A 24,692-nucleotide genomic window follows, 5' to 3' on the forward strand; every position below is an offset into this window, starting at 1 on the left:
GGTTCTAACCTGTCGACATCTTTATCATTCATGCACATCACCACTATTAAGCACAAACAGTCATCATCTAAAACCGATTATCTAGACATTTATTTATCGGTGGATTTTGCAGCTACACATGCTCCCATCACTTGAATATCGAAATCACACACAACTCAATGACAGATTACTCATCAGCTTCACAATCAGAAAATCAACCACCATATCACATTTGATAAATGACAACCAACAATACCGATCAAGTGGAAAAGAGTTAATATTTACCGGAAAACCAAATGTCAGATCGAACAATTCAGTAAATGTTACCTATAATACTAACAATAAATCCATTCCAATTCACAACACCATCATCAACCACAACCACAACAACAACAGCAACAACAACAAAAACAACAGCAACAACAACAACAAAATACCACAAACAAACACGTTTCAAACACAACATCCAACAAATGGCAGTCATATGGAGTAGGCCACAAATACATTCTCTCACAAACACTAAGATCAAGTGAATAGGTCACAAGTTACCAGGTGAACAATCCATGACAAGTGAAATGTCGTCTCACAAAAATTCAGAGAAGAAACAAACAGTCTCAGAATCACATTTATCCAAACACTAATACAATGCAAATGCATGATGTTTGTTAGGAGATGAGACTGAAGGAGCGTACTAGACAACTTGTTAACTAACGGGACATGCATGCAATAAGAGGCGCAACATCTGACAGTTTCCACGATAAAACCTCGAAAAATTCACCAGTTATTTCAAAACCGACTGAAGCGGAAGAACTTGCCATGCCACTAAGCCTAAGGCTGTGCATTGTGTGTATGCACATATCAGTAACTCGCCTCAGAAGGAACTTCTTCAGCACTGACAACGTCAGACAGAGAAGGAGTAGTCGAGGAGACAACACCAGAAGCGACAGCGTCAGTGGTAGGACGTGTTACAGCTTCAACCTGTTCCGTTTCGTACACATCATAGACCGTCTCCTCCAGTGGAACAGCCTCACTGACAACACGTTCTTCAGCTGAGGACGTCAGGGATTCCATACGAGGTGACACCTCATCCACGGTCAAAGTCACCTGCTCCACCTCCATGGCAAAGTCTTCTGTCGCTGAGACCACGCTCTTCTCCTCCGTCACACCTAAGACCGAGACTGTGTCCGATTCCACTGGGGTCTCGTCCACCACAGCCTCCTTCACTGACACCAACTCAACCGTCTCCACCTCCACTTGCGTTTCGGAAACTGCAACACCTACTTCGCTCGGCTGCTCCACAACACGAGCACTATCCTGACGGTCGGATTCTTCCAACTCACCAACACCCTCTGAAACCCACTCCATGGTCTGTGACACAGACTCCTTCCCTTCTTCAACAATGACCTCGGCGGTCTTCGCCGTCATTGTGTCTCCGGCTTCCGTTACCTGCTGGTATACAAAAGAACGACATTATGAATATGACGTGTTTGTTTCAAGTGTCAGCATTCGGGAAACAAAATCAAGCGGTGGGATCAAACTGACATCTTATCAGAGGCGACAGGATGCGAAAGTACTACACATAAGTCTTTTAAACACTAAGCACTGTCTAACACACTTCACTAATCACCTCTTACACATTCACTTGACAAGAAACTCAGAGCAACACTTATCATCCATGATTCAGTCAGCTTCACAGATGTCGCTTATAACCGACGTCAACGCAGCACTATCACATACAAACTTTTCACCGGATTCAAACACTTAAAATTATCAGTGTCACATACTAAAGGCAACATCATGAGAGAATGGGTTCAGCAACCAACTATGCAACACCGAAATACAATCAAACCTGTCATTCTTTCAGGCAATTCCACACACGACAAGGTGTCCTCATCTATACCCTCTATTTAGCCAATCGTCATTCTTCACACACAGAACAACATCAACAAAACCACATGCAAGTCAATTATATTGTCTTCCACAGACAATCCACCAACGCTAAACACTTTCGTTCCTCATCATTAAAAATCCTATATCTACACACCACAACACAAAGACGACATACCGATATCAGACATGGAACGGTTCTAACCTGTCGACATCTTTATCATTCATGCACATCACCACTATTAAGCACAAACAGTCATCATCTAAAACCGATTATCTAGACATTTATTTATCGGTGGATTTTGCAGCTACACATGCTCCCATCACTTGAATATCGAAATCACACACAACTCAATGACAGATTACTCATCAGCTTCACAATCAGAAAATCAACCACCATATCACATTTGATAAATGACAACCAACAATACCGATCAAGTGGAAAAGAGTTAATATTTACCGGAAAACCAAATGTCAGATCGAACAATTCAGTAAATGTTACCTATAATACTAACAATAAATTCATTCCAATTCACAACACCATCATCAACCACAACCACAACAACAACAGCAACAACAACAAAAACAACAGCAACAACAACAACAAAATACCACAAACAAACACGTTTCAAACACAACATCCAACAAATGGCAGTCATATGGAGTAGGCCACAAATACATTCTCTCACAAACACTAAGATCAAGTGAATAGGTCACAAGTTACCAGGTGAACAATCCATGACAAGTGAAATGTCGTCTCACAAAAATTCAGAGAAGAAACAAACAGTCTCAGAATCACATTTATCCAAACACTAATACAATGCAAATGCATGATGTTTGTTAGGAGATGAGACTGAAGGAGCGTACTAGACAACTTGTTAACTAACGGGACATGCATGCAATAAGAGGCGCAACATCTGACAGTTTCCACGATAAAACCTCGAAAAATTCACCAGTTATTTCAAAACCGACTGAAGCGGAAGAACTTGCCATGCCACTAAGCCTAAGGCTGTGCATTGTGTGTATGCACATATCAGTAACTCGCCTCAGAAGGAACTTCTTCAGCACTGACAACGTCAGACAGAGAAGGAGTAGTCGAGGAGACAACACCAGAAGCGACAGCGTCAGTGGTAGGACGTGTTACAGCTTCAACCTGTTCCGTTTCGTACACATCATAGACCGTCTCCTCCAGTGGAACAGCCTCACTGACAACACGTTCTTCAGCTGAGGACGTCAGGGATTCCATACGAGGTGACACCTCATCCACGGTCAAAGTCACCTGCTCCACCTCCATGGCAAAGTCTTCTGTCGCTGAGACCACGCTCTTCTCCTCCGTCACACCTAAGACCGAGACTGTGTCCGATTCCACTGGGGTCTCGTCCACCACAGCCTCCTTCACTGACACCAACTCAACCGTCTCCACCTCCACTTGCGTTTCGGAAACTGCAACACCTACTTCGCTCGGCTGCTCCACAACACGAGCACTATCCTGACGGTCGGATTCTTCCAACTCACCAACACCCTCTGAAACCCACTCCATGGTCTGTGACACAGACTCCTTCCCTTCTTCAACAATGACCTCGGCGGTCTTCGCCGTCATTGTGTCTCCGGCTTCCGTTACCTGCTGGTATACAAAAGAACGACATTATGAATATGACGTGTTTGTTTCAAGTGTCAGCATTCGGGAAACAAAATCAAGCGGTGGGATCAAACTGACATCTTATCAGAGGCGACAGGATGCGAAAGTACTACACATAAGTCTTTTAAACACTAAGCACTGTCTAACACACTTCACTAATCACCTCTTACACATTCACTTGACAAGAAACTCAGAGCAACACTTATCATCCATGATTCAGTCAGCTTCACAGATGTCGCTTATAACCGACGTCAACGCAGCACTATCACATACAAACTTTTCACCGGATTCAAACACTTAAAATTATCAGTGTCACATACTAAAGGCAACATCATGAGAGAATGGGTTCAGCAACCAACTATGCAACACCGAAATACAATCAAACCTGTCATTCTTTCAGGCAATTCCACACACGACAAGGTGTCCTCATCTATACCCTCTATTTAGCCAATCGTCATTCTTCACACACAGAACAACATCAACAAAACCACATGCAAGTCAATTATATTGTCTTCCACAGACAATCCACCAACGCTAAACACTTTCGTTCCTCATCATTAAAAATCCTATATCTACACACCACAACACAAAGACGACATACCGATATCAGACATGGAACGGTTCTAACCTGTCGACATCTTTATCATTCATGCACATCACCACTATTAAGCACAAACAGTCATCATCTAAAACCGATTATCTAGACATTTATTTATCGGTGGATTTTGCAGCTACACATGCTCCCATCACTTGAATATCGAAATCACACACAACTCAATGACAGATTACTCATCAGCTTCAAAATCAGAAAATCAACCACCATATCACATTTGATAAATGACAACCAACAATACCGATCAAGTGGAAAAGAGTTAATATTTACCGGAAAACCAAATGTCAGATCGAACAATTCAGTAAATGTTACCTATAATACTAACAATAAATCCATTCCAATTCACAACACCATCATCAACCACAACAACAACAACAACAGCAACAACAACAACAAAATACCACAAACAAACACGTTTCAAACACAACATCCAACAAATGGCAGTCATATGGAGTAGGCCACAAATACATTCTCTCACAAACACTAAGATCAAGTGAGTAGGTCACAAGTTACCAGGTGAACAATCCATGACAAGTGAAATGTCGTCTCACAAAAATTCAGAGAAGAAACAAACAGTCTCAGAATCACATTTATCCAAACACTAATACAATGCAAATGCATGATGTTTGTTAGGAGATGAGACTGAAGGAGCGTACTAGACAACTTGTTAACTAACGGGACATGCATGCAATAAGAGGCGCAACATCTGACAGTTTCCACGATAAAACCTCGAAAAATTCACCAGTTATTTCAAAACCGACTGAAGCGGAAGAACTTGCCATGCCACTAAGCCTAAGGCTGTGCATTGTGTGTATGCACATATCAGTAACTCGCCTCAGAAGGAACTTCTTCAGCACTGACAACGTCAGACAGAGAAGGAGTAGTCGAGGAGACAACACCAGAAGCGACAGCGTCAGTGGTAGGACGTGTTACAGCTTCAACCTGTTCCGTTTCGTACACATCATAGACCGTCTCCTCCAGTGGAACAGCCTCACTGACAACACGTTCTTCAGCTGAGGACGTCAGGGATTCCATACGAGGTGACACCTCATCCACGGTCAAAGTCACCTGCTCCACCTCCATGGCAAAGTCTTCTGTCGCTGAGACCACGCTCTTCTCCTCCGTCACACCTAAGACCGAGACTGTGTCCGATTCCACTGGGGTCTCGTCCACCACAGCCTCCTTCACTGACACCAACTCAACCGTCTCCACCTCCACTTGCGTTTCGGAAACTGCAACACCTACTTCGCTCGGCTGCTCCACAACACGAGCACTATCCTGACGGTCGGATTCTTCCAACTCACCAACACCCTCTGAAACCCACTCCATGGTCTGTGACACAGACTCCTTCCCTTCTTCAACAATGACCTCGGCGGTCTTCGCCGTCATTGTGTCTCCGGCTTCCGTTACCTGCTGGTATACAAAAGAACGACATTATGAATATGACGTGTTTGTTTCAAGTGTCAGCATTCGGGAAACAAAATCAAGCGGTGGGATCAAACTGACATCTTATCAGAGGCGACAGGATGCGAAAGTACTACACATAAGTCTTTTAAACACTAAGCACTGTCTAACACACTTCACTAATCACCTCTTACACATTCACTTGACAAGAAACTCAGAGCAACACTTATCATCCATGATTCAGTCAGCTTCACAGATGTCGCTTATAACCGACGTCAACGCAGCACTATCACATACAAACTTTTCACCGGATTCAAACACTTAAAATTATCAGTGTCACATACTAAAGGCAACATCATGAGAGAATGGGTTCAGCAACCAACTATGCAACACCGAAATACAATCAAACCTGTCATTCTTTCAGGCAATTCCACACACGACAAGGTGTCCTCATCTATACCCTCTATTTAGCCAATCGTCATTCTTCACACACAGAACAACATCAACAAAACCACATGCAAGTCAATTATATTGTCTTCCACAGACAATCCACCAACGCTAAACACTTTCGTTCCTCATCATTAAAAATCCTATATCTACACACCACAACACAAAGACGACATACAGATATCAGACATGGAACGGTTCTAACCTGTCGACATCTTTATCATTCATGCACATCACCACTATTAAGCACAAACAGTCATCATCTAAAACCGATTATCTAGACATTTATTTATCGGTGGATTTTGCAGCTACACATGCTCCCATCACTTGAATATCGAAATCACACACAACTCAATGACAGATTACTCATCAGCTTCACAATCAGAAAATCAACCACCATATCACATTTGATAAATGACAACCAACAATACCGATCAAGTGGAAAAGAGTTAATATTTACCGGAAAACCAAATGTCAGATCGAACAATTCAGTAAATGTTACCTATAATACTAACAATAAATCCATTCCAATTCACAACACCATCATCAACCACAACCACAACAACAACAGCAACAACAACAAAAACAACAGCAACAACAACAACAAAATACCACAAACAAACACGTTTCAAACACAACATCCAACAAATGGCAGTCATATGGAGTAGGCCACAAATACATTCTCTCACAAACACTAAGATCAAGTGAGTAGGTCACAAGTTACCAGGTGAACAATCCATGACAAGTGAAATGTCGTCTCACAAAAATTCAGAGAAGAAACAAACAGTCTCAGAATCACATTTATCCAAACACTAATACAATGCAAATGCATGATGTTTGTTAGGAGATGAGACTGAAGGAGCGTACTAGACAACTTGTTAACTAACGGGACATGCATGCAATAAGAGGCGCAACATCTGACAGTTTCCACGATAAAACCTCGAAAAATTCACCAGTTATTTCAAAACCGACTGAAGCGGAAGAACTTGCCATGCCACTAAGCCTAAGGCTGTGCGTTGTGTGTATGCACATATCAGTAACTCGCCTCAGAAGGAACTTCTTCAGCACTGACAACGTCAGACAGAGAAGGAGTAGTCGAGGAGACAACACCAGAAGCGACAGCGTCAGTGGTAGGACGTGTTACAGCTTCAACCTGTTCCGTTTCGTACACATCATAGACCGTCTCCTCCAGTGGAACAGCCTCACTGACAACACGTTCTTCAGCTGAGGACGTCAGGGATTCCATACGAGGTGACACCTCATCCACGGTCAAAGTCACCTGCTCCACCTCCATGGCAAAGTCTTCTGTCGCTGAGACCACGCTCTTCTCCTCCGTCACACCTAAGACCGAGACTGTGTCCGATTCCACTGGGGTCTCGTCCACCACAGCCTCCTTCACTGACACCAACTCAACCGTCTCCACCTCCACTTGCGTTTCGGAAACTGCAACACCTACTTCGCTCGGCTGCTCCACAACACGAGCACTATCCTGACGGTCGGATTCTTCCAACTCACCAACACCCTCTGAAACCCACTCCATGGTCTGTGACACAGACTCCTTCCCTTCTTCAACAATGACCTCGGCGGTCTTCGCCGTCATTGTGTCTCCGGCTTCCGTTACCTGCTGGTATACAAAAGAACGACATTATGAATATGACGTGTTTGTTTCAAGTGTCAGCATTCGGGAAACAAAATCAAGCGGTGGGATCAAACTGACATCTTATCAGAGGCGACAGGATGCGAAAGTACTACACATAAGTCTTTTAAACACTAAGCACTGTCTAACACACTTCACTAATCACCTCTTACACATTCACTTGACAAGAAACTCAGAGCAACACTTATCATCCATGATTCAGTCAGCTTCACAGATGTCGCTTATAACCGACGTCAACGCAGCACTATCACATACAAACTTTTCACCGGATTCAAACACTTAAAATTATCAGTGTCACATACTAAAGGCAACATCATGAGAGAATGGGTTCAGCAACCAACTATGCAACACCGAAATACAATCAAACCTGTCATTCTTTCAGGCAATTCCACACACGACAAGGTGTCCTCATCTATACCCTCTATTTAGCCAATCGTCATTCTTCACACACAGAACAACATCAACAAAACCACATGCAAGTCAATTATATTGTCTTCCACAGACAATCCACCAACGCTAAACACTTTCGTTCCTCATCATTAAAAATCCTATATCTACACACCACAACACAAAGACGACATACCGATATCAGACATGGAACGGTTCTAACCTGTCGACATCTTTATCATTCATGCACATCACCACTATTAAGCACAAACAGTCATCATCTAAAACCGATTATCTAGACATTTATTTATCGGTGGATTTTGCAGCTACACATGCTCCCATCACTTGAATATCGAAATCACACACAACTCAATGACAGATTACTCATCAGCTTCACAATCAGAAAATCAACCACCATATCACATTTGATAAATGACAACCAACAATACCGATCAAGTGGAAAAGAGTTAATATTTACCGGAAAACCAAATGTCAGATCGAACAATTCAGTAAATGTTACCTATAATACTAACAATAAATCCATTCCAATTCACAACACCATCATCAACCACAACCACAACAACAACAGCAACAACAACAAAAACAACAGCAACAACAACAACAAAATACCACAAACAAACACGTTTCAAACACAACATCCAACAAATGGCAGTCATATGGAGTAGGCCACAAATACATTCTCTCACAAACACTAAGATCAAGTGAATAGGTCACAAGTTACCAGGTGAACAATCCATGACAAGTGAAATGTCGTCTCACAAAAATTCAGAGAAGAAACAAACAGTCTCAGAATCACATTTATCCAAACACTAATACAATGCAAATGCATGATGTTTGTTAGGAGATGAGACTGAAGGAGCGTACTAGACAACTTGTTAACTAACGGGACATGCATGCAATAAGAGGCGCAACATCTGACAGTTTCCACGATAAAACCTCGAAAAATTCACCAGTTATTTCAAAACCGACTGAAGCGGAAGAACTTGCCATGCCACTAAGCCTAAGGCTGTGCATTGTGTGTATGCACATATCAGTAACTCGCCTCAGAAGGAACTTCTTCAGCACTGACAACGTCAGACAGAGAAGGAGTAGTCGAGGAGACAACACCAGAAGCGACAGCGTCAGTGGTAGGACGTGTTACAGCTTCAACCTGTTCCGTTTCGTACACATCATAGACCGTCTCCTCCAGTGGAACAGCCTCACTGACAACACGTTCTTCAGCTGAGGACGTCAGGGATTCCATACGAGGTGACACCTCATCCACGGTCAAAGTCACCTGCTCCACCTCCATGGCAAAGTCTTCTGTCGCTGAGACCACGCTCTTCTCCTCCGTCACACCTAAGACCGAGACTGTGTCCGATTCCACTGGGGTCTCGTCCACCACAGCCTCCTTCACTGACACCAACTCAACCGTCTCCACCTCCACTTGCGTTTCGGAAACTGCAACACCTACTTCGCTCGGCTGCTCCACAACACGAGCACTATCCTGACGGTCGGATTCTTCCAACTCACCAACACCCTCTGAAACCCACTCCATCGTCTCTGCGACCGACTCCTTCTCCACCTCCTGTGCAACCCGCTTCTCCATCTTAACAGTCACTATCTCCTTGGATACCGCCACCTGCTCAACAACCAACGTCTCCTGCTCCGCCACACTACCAGATTCCTCTGTCACTCCAACTGTGCTCTTCATGTCCGTCCGCTCTACCACTCCTTTGCTAAGAGTTGAGACCGGGACTGTCTCCGATTCCACTGGGGTCTCGTCCACCACAGCCTCCTTCACTGCGACCTTCTCTGACGTCTCCGTTTTCTTTGGCTTATCGGTTATATCTTCAAGTTTTGTGGGATGGTGTTTTTCTTCCATCTTCATGGTTTTGATTTCTTCTTGAACTGGTTTTGTGCTTACCTCTTTCATGTCATCTTTTGTGTCATTACTTTGCACTTTTGTTTTTTGTTCGGTCGAATCTGAACTGATAGGTGCTATTGATTGTTGATCTTCTTTTTCATTGGATTTCTCTTTTTCTTCCTGTGTTGTGACCTTGGCATCGAGAGCTTTTATTTCGGTTATATTTACGTCTGAACCCGCGGCTAAAGAAACGTCATGTAAAGAAATTTCTGTGACACTTGGGATCGACTGAGCCTTGCCAGCTTCCTCTACGCTTATACTTGTTTCATCAATGCTCACAGAATCATGAGGTATAAGAACATCCAATACAACTACATGTGTTGGTGTAACTCCTTCATCGAGCAATAACTCATCATCACTAATCTCTAGCGGTTCTTCCAAACTTATTTCGAATTCAGTCTCCTCTATGATATGTTCATAAATCGCCGCTTGTGGTATTTCTGGAAGAGTTTCAATCATTGAATACATTTCCGTTTTTTCAGTTTGCACTATATTAACAACTACTTCTTGTTTAAGTAACTCTACACCTTCGACCGTAGATACAACTGCTTTATCACCTGAAATATCAGTAACAACGTTCAAAACATCTTCAACAATTGGTTCTTTCTGATCTTCTGACTCTAAAATTGTAGGTTCTTTTCTTACCTCTACCAATACAAATACTTCAGTTTGACTAACAGCCGTACCAACAGTATTCTGGACTTCGACAGAATAAATTCCTGAATCTTCAGGAAATGCTTCAGATATTGTTAATTCACAAACACCTGTTTCTGGGGTATAGAACATTACAACATCCGTTACGTCTGGTTGAAGTATATTTCCATTATGTTTCCAAATCACTTCTTCAGGTTGAGGATTTCCTTTAACAGTAGCTGTTAAATAAATTTCTTCACCTTCAGAAATATTTAATGGTGTTAACTCGTGAACAAAAATTGGTGAAATGAAATTGTCCTCTTTTTCAACAGCTGGTGATTCAATGAAGATGTTCATAAAAATAAAAAGAATAAACAAAAAAATTATTCATTGATACCTTATAAAATTAATTAAATGAAAAGCATTTCATAAAATAACAATTATAAAATAAAATAGTCATAAAACATTAGGTAAGCTTCGACAACAAGGAACTAAAAAAGGAAGAATATCATATAAAGAAAAAGAAATCAAGGAAAAGCACAAAGACATTCTACAACAAACTGAGAAAAAGCGACAGGACGTAATAAGAAAAAAGGAAAAACCACGAAAATAACAGTGATTAAAAATAGAAAAGCTCGAAGTGTAATGAAGCAAAAGGGCGAGAAAAATATAGAGAGGATATTGCGATAAATTAATATGAAAACCAATCAAAGTAACTACCGAAAAGAACAATCCAGTATACTCAGCATTATCAGTGATTACCACCACTTAACGTGGTCAATCAATATACTCAGTGAAATCCCTCTCACAACATAAATTTTGAAAGTTCAATTAAGTGATTCTTGTGCTCTGTCTCACTGTAACATAATTTTCCACAAGTCCAAATGATCTAGAGAAATGGTAGAAACTAGAAATCACTGTAAAGTTACTTCTTATTAACTGCTTATCACCTCATCTTAGTTCATTTCACTCACCTTCAATTGTAACAATTGAGCCAGATGAAATTGTTTTGGTCATTTGTTGTTTGGTCTCAGCTTCAATCACCTCACCATGAACTTTGCAAGTGTATTCACCAGAATCCGATGGAACCACTTGATGTACTATTAGACGAGCTACTCCACTATCTTCAAAATAGATCATTTCATTGCGATCAGATTGAGTTAATTCCTTGCCATCAACTTCCCAGACAACTTGAATTGGTTTTAAATCTGCTTGAATTTGACATTCCAGTCTACAAATAAATATAATAATGGAATACTCGTTTGTGTTTCAATGCATCATGTTTTCGACATTTCGATTGATAACAGTGTAATATGAGACTAGGTACCTAATGGTCAATGCATTCGTCATTCACTAATTATCAACATTCAGTTGAGATCGAACTCAACATCATACACGTCCTGTGCAACATGTATATTTCAATAGACATCTATGAAGTTGAAATTCACATAGTTGAATGATAAATACTAGATTCGAAGTGCATCGTAAAAATCAACATCGATGCATATCCATTTGTCCCATGAATTCCATATACGAACGGAACACAATCTGGTCACTGCTCCTACTCATCACATACAACACATTTCTACATTGTTCATTTTCACTAATAAAGTGTCTCAACTAATCTATCCACTTCTAACCAATTACTTGTGTGAGTTGTTTGCGACAACTTATCAATCAACCAAGGAAATTCTCACTCAATTTTAATTTCACAATTATCATATTTAACATTTACATATCCCACATCAACAACAAAAACGCGTTTGGTTAGATGTTGCATATGTCAGTATTGTTCAGGTCAGGCCAGGTCAGTTCGGTCCGGTTGGTTACATTATCATCCAAACTTTTTGGTGGTTTCAATCAAGCACTTTCACATTCCAGTCAATTCAATTGGCAATTTTTACTGGCTGTATGAACTTTCTTCCAAGGATGGCTGTTCTCCTTACGATTCACACGAATTAGTCAAACACACAGATTAAAACTGGTGTCTCAAGCCACGATTCTATTACGCTGCGTATTAATCGATATCACGTCATCATCAATATTACATGAGAAAAAAGTAAACGCAAGACGATAACTCACTCAAGATCCTTATGGTCTTGTACAATGTGGATATTCGGTGTTACTGGTTGTAAGAAGGTGAGAACCTTCTCAGTTACTGTTGGCACAACTTCTGTCGTTTCAGGAACTGATTTCAAAGAACAAAACAAATTGAAATTTATTCACATTGTTTATATCACATTACAAGATGGAAGAGATCACTGACAGATTTATGCGAAAACACATTTCAACATAATCATCAAGCTATAATAACGAGTATATTAAGTGGAGTTTGTCCAACGACTGGTCGACTGACTGCTTGACAAATGTGCTTGTGTGTTGTGAATAGCAAACTCACTAATCTCTACACATACACACACACACATTCACTCTGAACATTCAACCAATCACACCAACAACGTGACCAGACCATAATTTCTGTCCACCAATATTCCCTCGTTGTTCGCTGTAATCACCATCGTAAAACAAAAAAAAGGCTAACTGCCTTCTAACAATGTGAATAGAAAATTCCCAAACCACTGAGGAGTAATCGATATCTGCTAATAACACTTTTGATAACGGCTTAGATGTAGTTCTAGTGAATCGGACCCTCCACATCAACTAAACACTAGTTATTTTCTCAAATTACACCATGTTCCTTCCTATATATAGACCAGTTAACAGAAACATTATTGGACTGGATGGAAAGGAATTTACTGAAGTTCCTAAACAGTATTTTTACAAATGTCTTAAACCGACAGACTCAACGATAACACGGGTGTACGTTCCACTCAAACATGTACAACAGACGGCTTTAAAGAATCTCTCTCTCATAAATGAAAACATAATCATGACAGAATATATATATATATATCTAAATGGACATAAGAGAACACATCAGGATGACTGAGGAGCTATTGGCGAACTGAATTGTGTACTAATCAGTGCAAATAAATCCCTTCAGGAATCTGGATAACCAGGTTGATAGGACCTACCGCAATAACTCATCATGTTAGACCAATTAACGACACAGGACTTATGGCAAACACATTGTACTGGAAATGTTCTTCCATGGTTCCGATAACACATACACCAAGAATTTCCCTACACTTAACTGTCTCACTACCTATGGTCGACACAAATATATACAACCTGTCAACAGAAACGTCAACAACTCTAAAACATTACGTGGGATTCGACGACCACTGCATCAATCCTTCCAAACAACATAAGGGTTTGGTTAGGAATGCCCATAAATGCAGTAGCACACTGATGGCATTCTTTGACATTATAGCCTTATTAAGGTGACTTGAACTAAACTTGGCAAGCGAATAATAATAATAATAATAAACTTTATACCACCCAGTCAGTCACCAATGTAAAAAAATTCAAAATCACACAAAGAACCAATGTCAAAGATGTATTGAGCTCATCCATCTGAGACTAACAATGTGTGTCCGATTCAATAATCAAGTGTTGAAACAGACAAAAAGAATGTCAATTAGATCACTGATATCCAGACTCGTTGTGGAAGAAGTAGTGCACAGACTCGAAGATTTAATTTCACCACTGATCAAGACAACTATTTGGACCCTCTATGTGGATGTGGATAGCATGCTCATCACCGCCAAACAGAATGTGCTGAAAAGTACCCACAATTCAATTAATAACATCTTCGATGACATAAAATTCACAATGGGAATGCAGGCGAACAACTAAATAACCTTCCTTCACGTTCCGATCGCCAGAATCAATACAGGACTGAAAAATCTGGTGTTTCGCAACACAACGTAAACACACCAAACTATCGACTACAATCGTAACAAATCAGACACTCACAAGGTCAACTAAGTTCAAGGCCTACTCAATAGGTTGAAGATACACTGCAGTACAACTACCTACCAGACATAGACATGAAAAGTGCACCTAATGATTATTGTTTGGAGTAAAGGATTGCTAAAAACCCTATTCAATCAGAAAATGCTTGTCACATTCAGCACTAGACACGAAATCAGGGGTGAACTCCAACAGACGGATTGTCGTTTCAAATATAAAATTCATATCATAGATTACAACAAGATTTTCGTGGCTGTTAGCAGTAGGCGTGATCCACAAGCTAAAAGAATCACTCCAATCGTTACCATCTAAATCAGAGGAGGCAACAGTACGAGAAGATAATGCAAATATTATTCACAAAACTGATTGTTCCGACTGCAAACAACATCACATCAGTGAAGTGGTCATCCTCTTCATCTTCACATTCGCCTATATCAATGCAAATCGCATACCTATCAAAAGTCACCACTTATCTTAAACAACATCAATTCGGTCGTGTAGACTACTGTGCACACAACTTCGACTGCGAAATCTTTCTCATGTTTGAGTCAGTCAACTCTAAATATACCGGAACGTTTCTGGATGCTCAACTGCATCCCATTCACCAAATAGTTAGCACACAGTAAGAGATACAATTTATTAACTAACTAAAAGAATGATAAACAACAATGATGTCAGGAATCAGGTGAAAGGGAGAGATGATAAGTAAGTGGCTATTGTAATGATTTAACCTGAACAATCCAGTATACTCAGCATTATCAGTGATTACCACCACTTAACGTGGTCAATCAATATACTCAGTGAAATCCCTCTCACAACATAAATTTTGAAAGTTCAATTAAGTGATTCTTGTGCTCTGTCTCACTGTAACATAATTTTCCACAAGTCCAAATGATCTAGAGAAATGGTAGAAACTAGAAATCACTGTAAAGTTACTTCTTATTAACTGCTTATCACCTCATCTTAGTTCATTTCACTCACCTTCAATTGTAACAATTGAGCCAGATGAAATTGTTTTGGTCATTTGTTGTTTGGTCTCAGCTTCAATCACCTCACCATGAACTTTGCAAGTGTATTCACCAGAATCCGATGGAACCACTTGATGTACTATTAGACGAGCTACTCCACTATCTTCAAAATAGATCATTTCATTGCGATCAGATTGAGTTAATTCCTTGCCATCAACTTCCCAGACAACTTGAATTGGTTTTAAATCTGCTTGAATTTGACATTCCAGTCTACAAATAAATATAATAATGGAATACTCGTTTGTGTTTCAATGCATCATGTTTTCGACATTTCGATTGATAACAGTGTAATATGAGACTAGGTACCTAATGGTCAATGCATTCGTCATTCACTAATTATCAACATTCAGTTGAGATCGAACTCAACATCATACACGTCCTGTGCAACATGTATATTTCAATAGACATCTATGAAGTTGAAATTCACATAGTTGAATGATAAATACTAGATTCGAAGTGCATCGTAAAAATCAACATCGATGCATATCCATTTGTCCCATGAATTCCATATACGAACGGAACACAATCTGGTCACTGCTCCTACTCATCACATACAACACATTTCTACATTGTTCATTTTCACTAATAAAGTGTCTCAACTAATCTATCCACTTCTAACCAATTACTTGTGTGAGTTGTTTGCGACAACTTATCAATCAACCAAGGAAATTCTCACTCAATTTTAATTTCACAATTATCATATTTAACATTTACATATCCCACATCAACAACAAAAACGCGTTTGGTTAGATGTTGCATATGTCAGTATTGTTCAGGTCAGGCCAGGTCAGTTCGGTCCGGTTGGTTACATTATCATCCAAACTTTTTGGTGGTTTCAATCAAGCACTTTCACATTCCAGTCAATTCAATTGGCAATTTTTACTGGCTGTATGAACTTTCTTCCAAGGATGGCTGTTCTCCTTACGATTCACACGAATTAGTCAAACACACAGATTAAAACTGGTGTCTCAAGCCACGATTCTATTACGCTGCGTATTAATCGATATCACGTCATCATCAATATTACATGAGAAAAAGTAAACGCAAGACGATAACTCACTCAAGATCCTTATGGTCTTGTACAATGTGGATATTCGGTGTTACTGGTTGTAAGAAGGTGAGAACCTTCTCAGTTACTGTTGGCACAACTTCTGTCGTTTCAGGAACTGATTTCAAAGAACAAAACAAATTGAAATTTATTCACATTGTTTATATCACATTACAAGATGGAAGAGATCACTGACAGATTTATGCGAAAACACATTTCAACATAATCATCAAGCTATAATAACGAGTATATTAAGTGGAGTTTGTCCAACGACTGGTCGACTGACTGCTTGACAAATGTGCTTGTGTGTTGTGAATAGCAAACTCACTAATCTCTACACATACACACACACACATTCACTCTGAACATTCAACCAATCACACCAACAACGTGACCAGACCATAATTTCTGTCCACCAATATTCCCTCGTTGTTCGCTGTAATCACCATCGTAAAACAAAACAAAAGGCTAACTGCCTTCTAACAATGTGAATAGAAAATTCCCAAACCACTGAGGAGTAATCGATATCTGCTAATAACACTTTTGATAACGGCTTAGATGTAGTTCTAGTGAATCGGACCCTCCACATCAACTAAACACTAGTTATTTTCTCAAATTACACCATGTTCCTTCCTATATATAGACCAGTTAACAGAAACATTATTGGACTGGATGGAAAGGAATTTACTGAAGTTCCTAAACAGTATTTTTACAAATGTCTTAAACCGACAGACTCAACGATAACACGGGTGTACGTTCCACTCAAACATGTACAACAGACGGCTTTAAAGAATCTCTCTCTCATAAATGAAAACATAATCATGACAGAATATATATATATATATAAATGGACATAAGAGAACACATCAGGATGACTGAGGAGCTATTGGCGAACTGAATGGTGTACTAATCAGTGCAAATAAATCCCTTCAGGAATCTGGATAACCAGGTTGATAGGACCTACCGCAATAACTCATCATGTTAGACCAATTAACGACACAGGACTTATGGCAAACACATTGTACTGGAAATGTTCTTCCATGGTTCCGATAACACATACACCAAGAATTCCCCTACACTTAACTGTCTCACTACCTATGGTCGACACAAATATATACAATCTGTCAACAGAAACGTCAACAACTCTAAAACATTACGTGGGATTCGACGACCACTGCATCAATCCTTCCAAACAACATAAGGGTTTGGTTAGGAATGACCATAAATGCAGTAGCACACTGATGGCATTCTTTGACATTATAGCCTTATTAAGGTGACTTGAACTAAACTTGGCAAGCGAATAATAATAATAATAATAAACTTTATACCACCCAGTCAGTCACCAATGTAAAAAAATTCAAAATCACACAAAGAACCAATGTCAAAGATGTATTGAGCTCATCCATCTGAGACTAACAATGTGTGTCCGATTCAATAATCAAGTGTTGAAACAGACAAAAAGAATGTCAATTAGATCACTGATATCCAGACTCGTTGTGGAAGAAGTAGTGCACAGACTCGAAGATTTAATTTCACCACTGATCAAGACAACTATTTGGACCCTCTATGTGGATGTGGATAGCATGCTCATCACCGCCAAACAGAATGTGCTGAAAAGTACCCACAATTCAATTAATAACATCTTCGATGACATAAAATTCACAATGGGAATGCAGGCGAACAACTAAATAACCTTCCTTCACGTTCCGATCGCCAGAATCAATACAGGACTGAAAAATCTGGTGTTTCGCAACACAACGCAAACACACCAAACTATCGACTACAATCGTAACAAATCAGACACTCACAAGGTCAACTAAGTTCAAGGCCTACTCAATAGGTTGAAGATACACTGCAGTACAACTACCTACCAGACATAGACATGAAAAGTGCACCTAATGATTATTGTTTGGAGTAAAGGATTGCTAAAAACCCTATTCAATCAGAAAATGCTTGTCACATTCAGCACTAGACACGAAATCAGGGGTGAACTCCAACAGACGGATTGTCGTTTCAAATATAAAATTCATATCATAGATTACAACAAGATTTTCGTGGCTGTTAGCAGTAGGCGTGATCCACAAGCTAAAAGAATCACTCCAATCGTTACCATCTAAATCAGAGGAGGCAACAGTACGAGAAGATAATGCAAATATTATTCACAAAACTGATTGTTCCGACTGCAAACAACATCACATCAGTGAAGTGGTCATCCTCTTCATCTTCACATTCGCCTATATCAATGCAAATCGCATACCTATCAAAAGTCACCACTTATCTTAAACAACATCAATTCGGTCGTGTAGACTACTGTGCACACAACTTCGACTGCGAAATCTTTCTCATGTTTGAGTCAGTCAACTCTAAATATACCGGAACGTTTCTGGATGCTCAACTGCATCCCATTCACCAAATAGTTAGCACACAGTAAGAGATACAATTTATTAACTAACTAAAAGAATGATAAACAACAATGATGTCAGGAATCAGGTGAAAGGGAGAGATGATAAGTAAGTGGCTATTGTAATGATTTAACCTGAACAATCCAGTATACTCAGCATTATCAGTGATTACCACCACTTAACGTGGTCAATCAATATACTCAGTGAAATCCCTCTCACAACATAAATTTTGAAAGTTCAATTAAGTGATTCTTGTGCTCTGTCTCACTGTAACATAATTTTCCACAAGTCCAAATGATCTAGAGAAATGGTAGAAACTAGAAATCACTGTAAAGTTACTTCTTATTAACTGCTTATCACCTCATCTTAGTTCATTTCACTCACCTTCAATTGTAACAATTGAGCCAGATGAAATTGTTTTGGTCATTTGTTGTTTGGTCTCAGCTTCAATCACCTCACCATGAACTTTGCAAGTGTATTCACCAGAATCCGATGGAACCACTTGATGTACTATTAGACGAGCTACTCCACTATCTTCAAAATAGATCATTTCATTGCGATCAGATTGAGTTAATTCCTTGCCATCAACTTCCCAGACAACTTGAATTGGTTTTAAATCTGCTTGAATTTGACATTCCAGTCTACAAATAAATATAATAATGGAATACTCGTTTGTGTTTCAATGCATCATGTTTTCGACATTTCGATTGATAACAGTGTAATATGAGACTAGGTACCTAATGGTCAATGCATTCGTCATTCACTAATTATCAACATTCAGTTGAGATCGAACTCAACATCATACACGTCCTGTGCAACATGTATATTTCAATAGACATCTATGAAGTTGAAATTCACATAGTTGAATGATAAATACTAGATTCGAAGTGCATCGTAAAAATCAACATCGATGCATATCCATTTGTCCCATGAACTCCATATACGAACGGAACACAATCTGGTCACTGCTCCTACTCATCACATACAACACATTTCTACATTGTTCATTTTCACTAATAAAGTGTCTCAACTAATCTATCCACTTCTAACCAATTACTTGTGTGAGTTGTTTGCGACAACTTATCAATCAACCAAGGAAATTCTCACTCAATTTTAATTTCACAATTATCATATTTAACATTTACATATCCCACATCAACAACAAAAACGCGTTTGGTTAGATGTTGCATATGTCAGTATTGTTCAGGTCAGGCCAGGTCAGTTCGGTCCGGTTGGTTACATTATCATCCAAACTTTTTGGTGGTTTCAATCAAGCACTTTCACATTCCAGTCAATTCAATTGGCAATTTTTACTGGCTGTATGAACTTTCTTCCAAGGATGGCTGTTCTCCTTACGATTCACACGAATTAGTCAAACACACAGATTAAAACTGGTGTCTCAAGCCACGATTCTATTACACTGCGTATTAATCGATATCACGTCATCATCAATATTACATGAGAAAAAAGTAAACGCAAGACGATAACTCACTCAAGATCCTTATGGTCTTGTACAATGTGGATATTCGGTGTTACTGGTTGTAAGAAGGTGAGAACCTTCTCAGTTACTGTTGGCACAACTTCTGTCGTTTCAGGAACTGATTTCAAAGAACAAAACAAATTGAAATTTATTCACATTGTTTATATCACATTACAAGATGGAAGAGATCACTGACAGATTTATGCGAAAACACATTTCAACATAATCATCAAGCTATAATAACGAGTATATTAAGTGGAGTTTGTCCAACGACTGGTCGACTGACTGCTTGACAAATGTGCTTGTGTGTTGTGAATAGCAAACTCACTAATCTCTACACATACACACACACACACACATTCACTCTGAACATTCAACCAATCACACCAACAACGTGACCAGACCATAATTTCTGTCCACCAATATTCCCTCGTTGTTCGCTGTAATCACCATCGTAAAACAAAAAAAAGGCTAACTGCCTTCTAACAATGTGAATAGAAAATTCCCAAACCACTGAGGAGTAATCGATATCTGCTAATAACACTTTTGATAACGGCTTAGATGTAGTTCTAGTGAATCGGACCCTCCACATCAACTAAACACTAGTTATTTTCTCAAATTACACCATGTTCCTTCCTATATATAGACCAGTTAACAGAAACATTATTGGACTGGATGAAAAGGAATTTACTGAAGTTCCTAAACAGTATTTTTACAAATGTCTTAAACCGACAGACTCAACGATAACACGGGTGTACGTTCCACTCAAACATGTACAACAGACGGCTTTAAAGAATCTCTCTCTCATAAATGAAAACATAATCATGACAGAATATATATATATATATCTAAATGGACATAAGAGAACACATCAGGATGACTGAGGAGCTATTGGCGAACTGAATTGTGTACTAATCAGTGCAAATAAATCCCTTCAGGAATCTGGATAACCAGGTTGATAGGACCTACCGCAATAACTCATCATGTTAGACCAATTAACGACACAGGACTTATGGCAAACACATTGTACTGGAAATGTTCTTCCATGGTTCCGATAACACATACACCAAGAATTCCCCTACACTTAACTGTCTCACTACCTATGGTCGACACAAATATATACAACCTGTCAACAGAAACGTCAACAACTCTAAAACATTACGTGGGATTCGACGACCACTGCATCAATCCTTCCAAACAACATAAGGGTTTGGTTAGGAATGCCCATAAATGCAGTAGCACACTGATGGCATTCTTTGACATTATAGCCTTATTAAGGTGACTTGAACTAAACTTGGCAAGCGAATAATAATAATAATAATAAACTTTATACCACCCAGTCAGTCACCAATGTAAAAAAATTCAAAATCACACAAAGAACCAATGTCAAAGATGTATTGAGCTCATCCATCTGAGACTAACAATGTGTGTCCGATTCAATAATCAAGTGTTGAAACAGACAAAAAGAATGTCAATTAGATCACTGATATCCAGACTCGTTGTGGAAGAAGTAGTGCACAGACTCGAAGATTTAATTTCACCACTGATCAAGACAACTATTTGGACCCTCTATGTGGATGTGGATAGCATGCTCATCACCGCCAAACAGAATGTGCTGAAAAGTACCCACAATTCAATTAATAACATCTTCGATGACATAAAATTCACAATGGGAATGCAGGCGAACAACTAAATAACCTTCCTTCACGTTCCGATCGCCAGAATCAATACAGGACTGAAAAATCTGGTGTTTCGCAACACAACGCAAACACACCAAACTATCGACTACAATCGTAACAAATCAGACACTCACAAGGTCAACTAAGTTCAAGGCCTACTCAATAGGTTGAAGATACACTGCAGTACAACTACCTACCAGACATAGACATGAAAAGTGCACCTAATGATTATTGTTTGGAGTAAAGGATTGCTAAAAACCCTATTCAATCAGAAAATGCTTGTCACATTCAGCACTAGACACGAAATCAGGGGTGAACTCCAACAGACGGATTGTCGTTTCAAATATAAAATTCATATCATAGATTACAACAAGATTTTCGTGGCTGTTAGCAGTAGGCGTGATCCACAAGCTAAAAGAATCACTCCAATCGTTACCATCTAAATCAGAGGAGGCAACAGTACGAGAAGATAATGCAAATATTATTCACAAAACTGATTGTTCCGACTGCAAACAACATCACATCAGTGAAGTGGTCATCCTCTTCATCTTCACATTCGCCTATATCAATGCAAATCGCATACCTATCAAAAGTCACCACTTATCTTAAACAACATCAATTCGGTCGTGTAGACTACTGTGCACACAACTTCGACTGCGAAATCTTTCTCATGTTTGAGTCAGTCAACTCTAAATATACCGGAACGTTTCTGGATGCTCAACTGCATCCCATTCACCAAATAGTTAGCACACAGTAAGAGATACAATTTATTAACTAACTAAAAGAATGATAAACAACAATGATGTCAGGAATCAGGTGAAAGGGAGAGATGATAAGTAAGTGGCTATTGTAATGATTTAACCTGAACAATCCAGTATACTCAGCATTATCAGTGATTACCACCACTTAACGTGGTCAATCAATATACTCAGTGAAATCCCTCTCACAACATAAATTTTGAAAGTTCAATTAAGTGATTCTTGTGCTCTGTCTCACTGTAACATAATTTTCCACAAGTCCAAATGATCTAGAGAAATGGTAGAAACTAGAAATCACTGTAAAGTTACTTCTTATTAATTGCTTATCACCTCATCTTAGTTCATTTCACTCACCTTCAATTGTAACAATTGAGCCAGATGAAATTGTTTTGGTCATTTGTTGTTTGGTCTCAGCTTCAATCACCTCACCATGAACTTTGCAAGTGTATTCACCAGAATCCGATGGAACCACTTGATGTACTATTAGACGAGCTACTCCACTATCTTCAAAATAGATCATTTCATTGCGATCAGATTGAGTTAATTCCTTGCCATCAACTTCCCAGACAACTTGAATTGGTTTTAAATCTGCTTGAATTTGACATTCCAGTCTACAAATAAATATAATAATGGAATACTCGTTTGTGTTTCAATGCATCATGTTTTCGACATTTCGATCGATAACAGTGTAATATGAGACTAGGTACCTAATGGTCAATGCATTCGTCATTCACTAATTATCAACATTCAGTTGAGATCGAACTCAACATCATACACGTCCTGTGCAACATGTATATTTCAATAGACATCTATGAAGTTGAAATTCACATAGTTGAATGATAAATACTAGATTCGAAGTGCATCGTAAAAATCAACATCGATGCATATCCATTTGTCCCATGAATTCCATATACGAACGGAACACAATCTGGTCACTGCTCCTACTCATCACATACAACACATTTCTACATTGTTCATTTTCACTAATAAAGTGTCTCAACTAATCTATCCACTTCTAACCAATTACTTGTGTGAGTTGTTTGCGACAACTTATCAATCAACCAAGGAAATTCTCACTCAATTTTAATTTCACAATTATCATATTTAACATTTACATATCCCACATCAACAACAAAAACGCGTTTGGTTAGATGTTGCATATGTCAGTATTGTTCAGGTCAGGCCAGGTCAGTTCGGTCCGGTTGGTTACATTATCATCCAAACTTTTTGGTGGTTTCAATCAAGCACTTTCACATTCCAGTCAATTCAATTGGCAATTTTTACTGGCTGTATGAACTTTCTTCCAAGGATGGCTGTTCTCCTTACGATTCACACGAATTAGTCAAACACACAGATTAAAACTGGTGTCTCAAGCCACGATTCTATTACACTGCGTATTAATCGATATCACGTCATCATCAATATTACATGAGAAAAAAGTAAACGCAAGACGATAACTCACTCAAGATCCTTATGGTCTTGTACAATGTGGATATTCGGTGTTACTGGTTGTAAGAAGGTGAGAACCTTCTCAGTTACTGTTGGCACAACTTCTGTCGTTTCAGGAACTGATTTCAAAGAACAAAACAAATTGAAATTTATTCACATTGTTTATATCACATTACAAGATGGAAGAGATCACTGACAGATTTATGCGAAAACACATTTCAACATAATCATCAAGCTATAATAACGAGTATATTAAGTGGAGTTTGTCCAACGACTGGTCGACTGACTGCTTGACAAATGTGCTTGTGTGTTGTGAATAGCAAACTCACTAATCTCTACACATACACACACACACATTCACTCTGAACATTCAACCAATCACACCAACAACGTGACCAG

At 39.3% G+C, this 24,692-nt stretch overlaps 1 protein-coding gene across 1 annotated transcript in view; it reads right to left on the reverse strand.

Annotated features, from left to right (window-relative positions):
• The window catches only part of MS3_00002673 (uncharacterized protein), a 252,496-nt gene that overhangs the window by 146,117 nt on the left and 81,687 nt on the right, over positions 1–24,692 (reverse strand). The window contains exons 46-50 of the mRNA XM_051210282.1: positions 24,307–24,412; positions 23,199–23,455; positions 20,420–20,525; positions 19,312–19,568; positions 10,586–10,905 (exon numbers count right to left, since the gene is read on the reverse strand). The gene's annotated coding sequence lies outside the window, so the exon portion shown is untranslated. The remainder of the gene's footprint in view (positions 1–10,585; positions 10,906–19,311; positions 19,569–20,419; positions 20,526–23,198; positions 23,456–24,306; positions 24,413–24,692) is intronic.

This window comes from Schistosoma haematobium, chromosome ZW (assembly GCF_000699445.3).
Source record: "Schistosoma haematobium chromosome ZW, whole genome shotgun sequence".
In the NCBI taxonomy this organism is placed as follows: domain Eukaryota; kingdom Metazoa; phylum Platyhelminthes; class Trematoda; order Strigeidida; family Schistosomatidae; genus Schistosoma; species Schistosoma haematobium.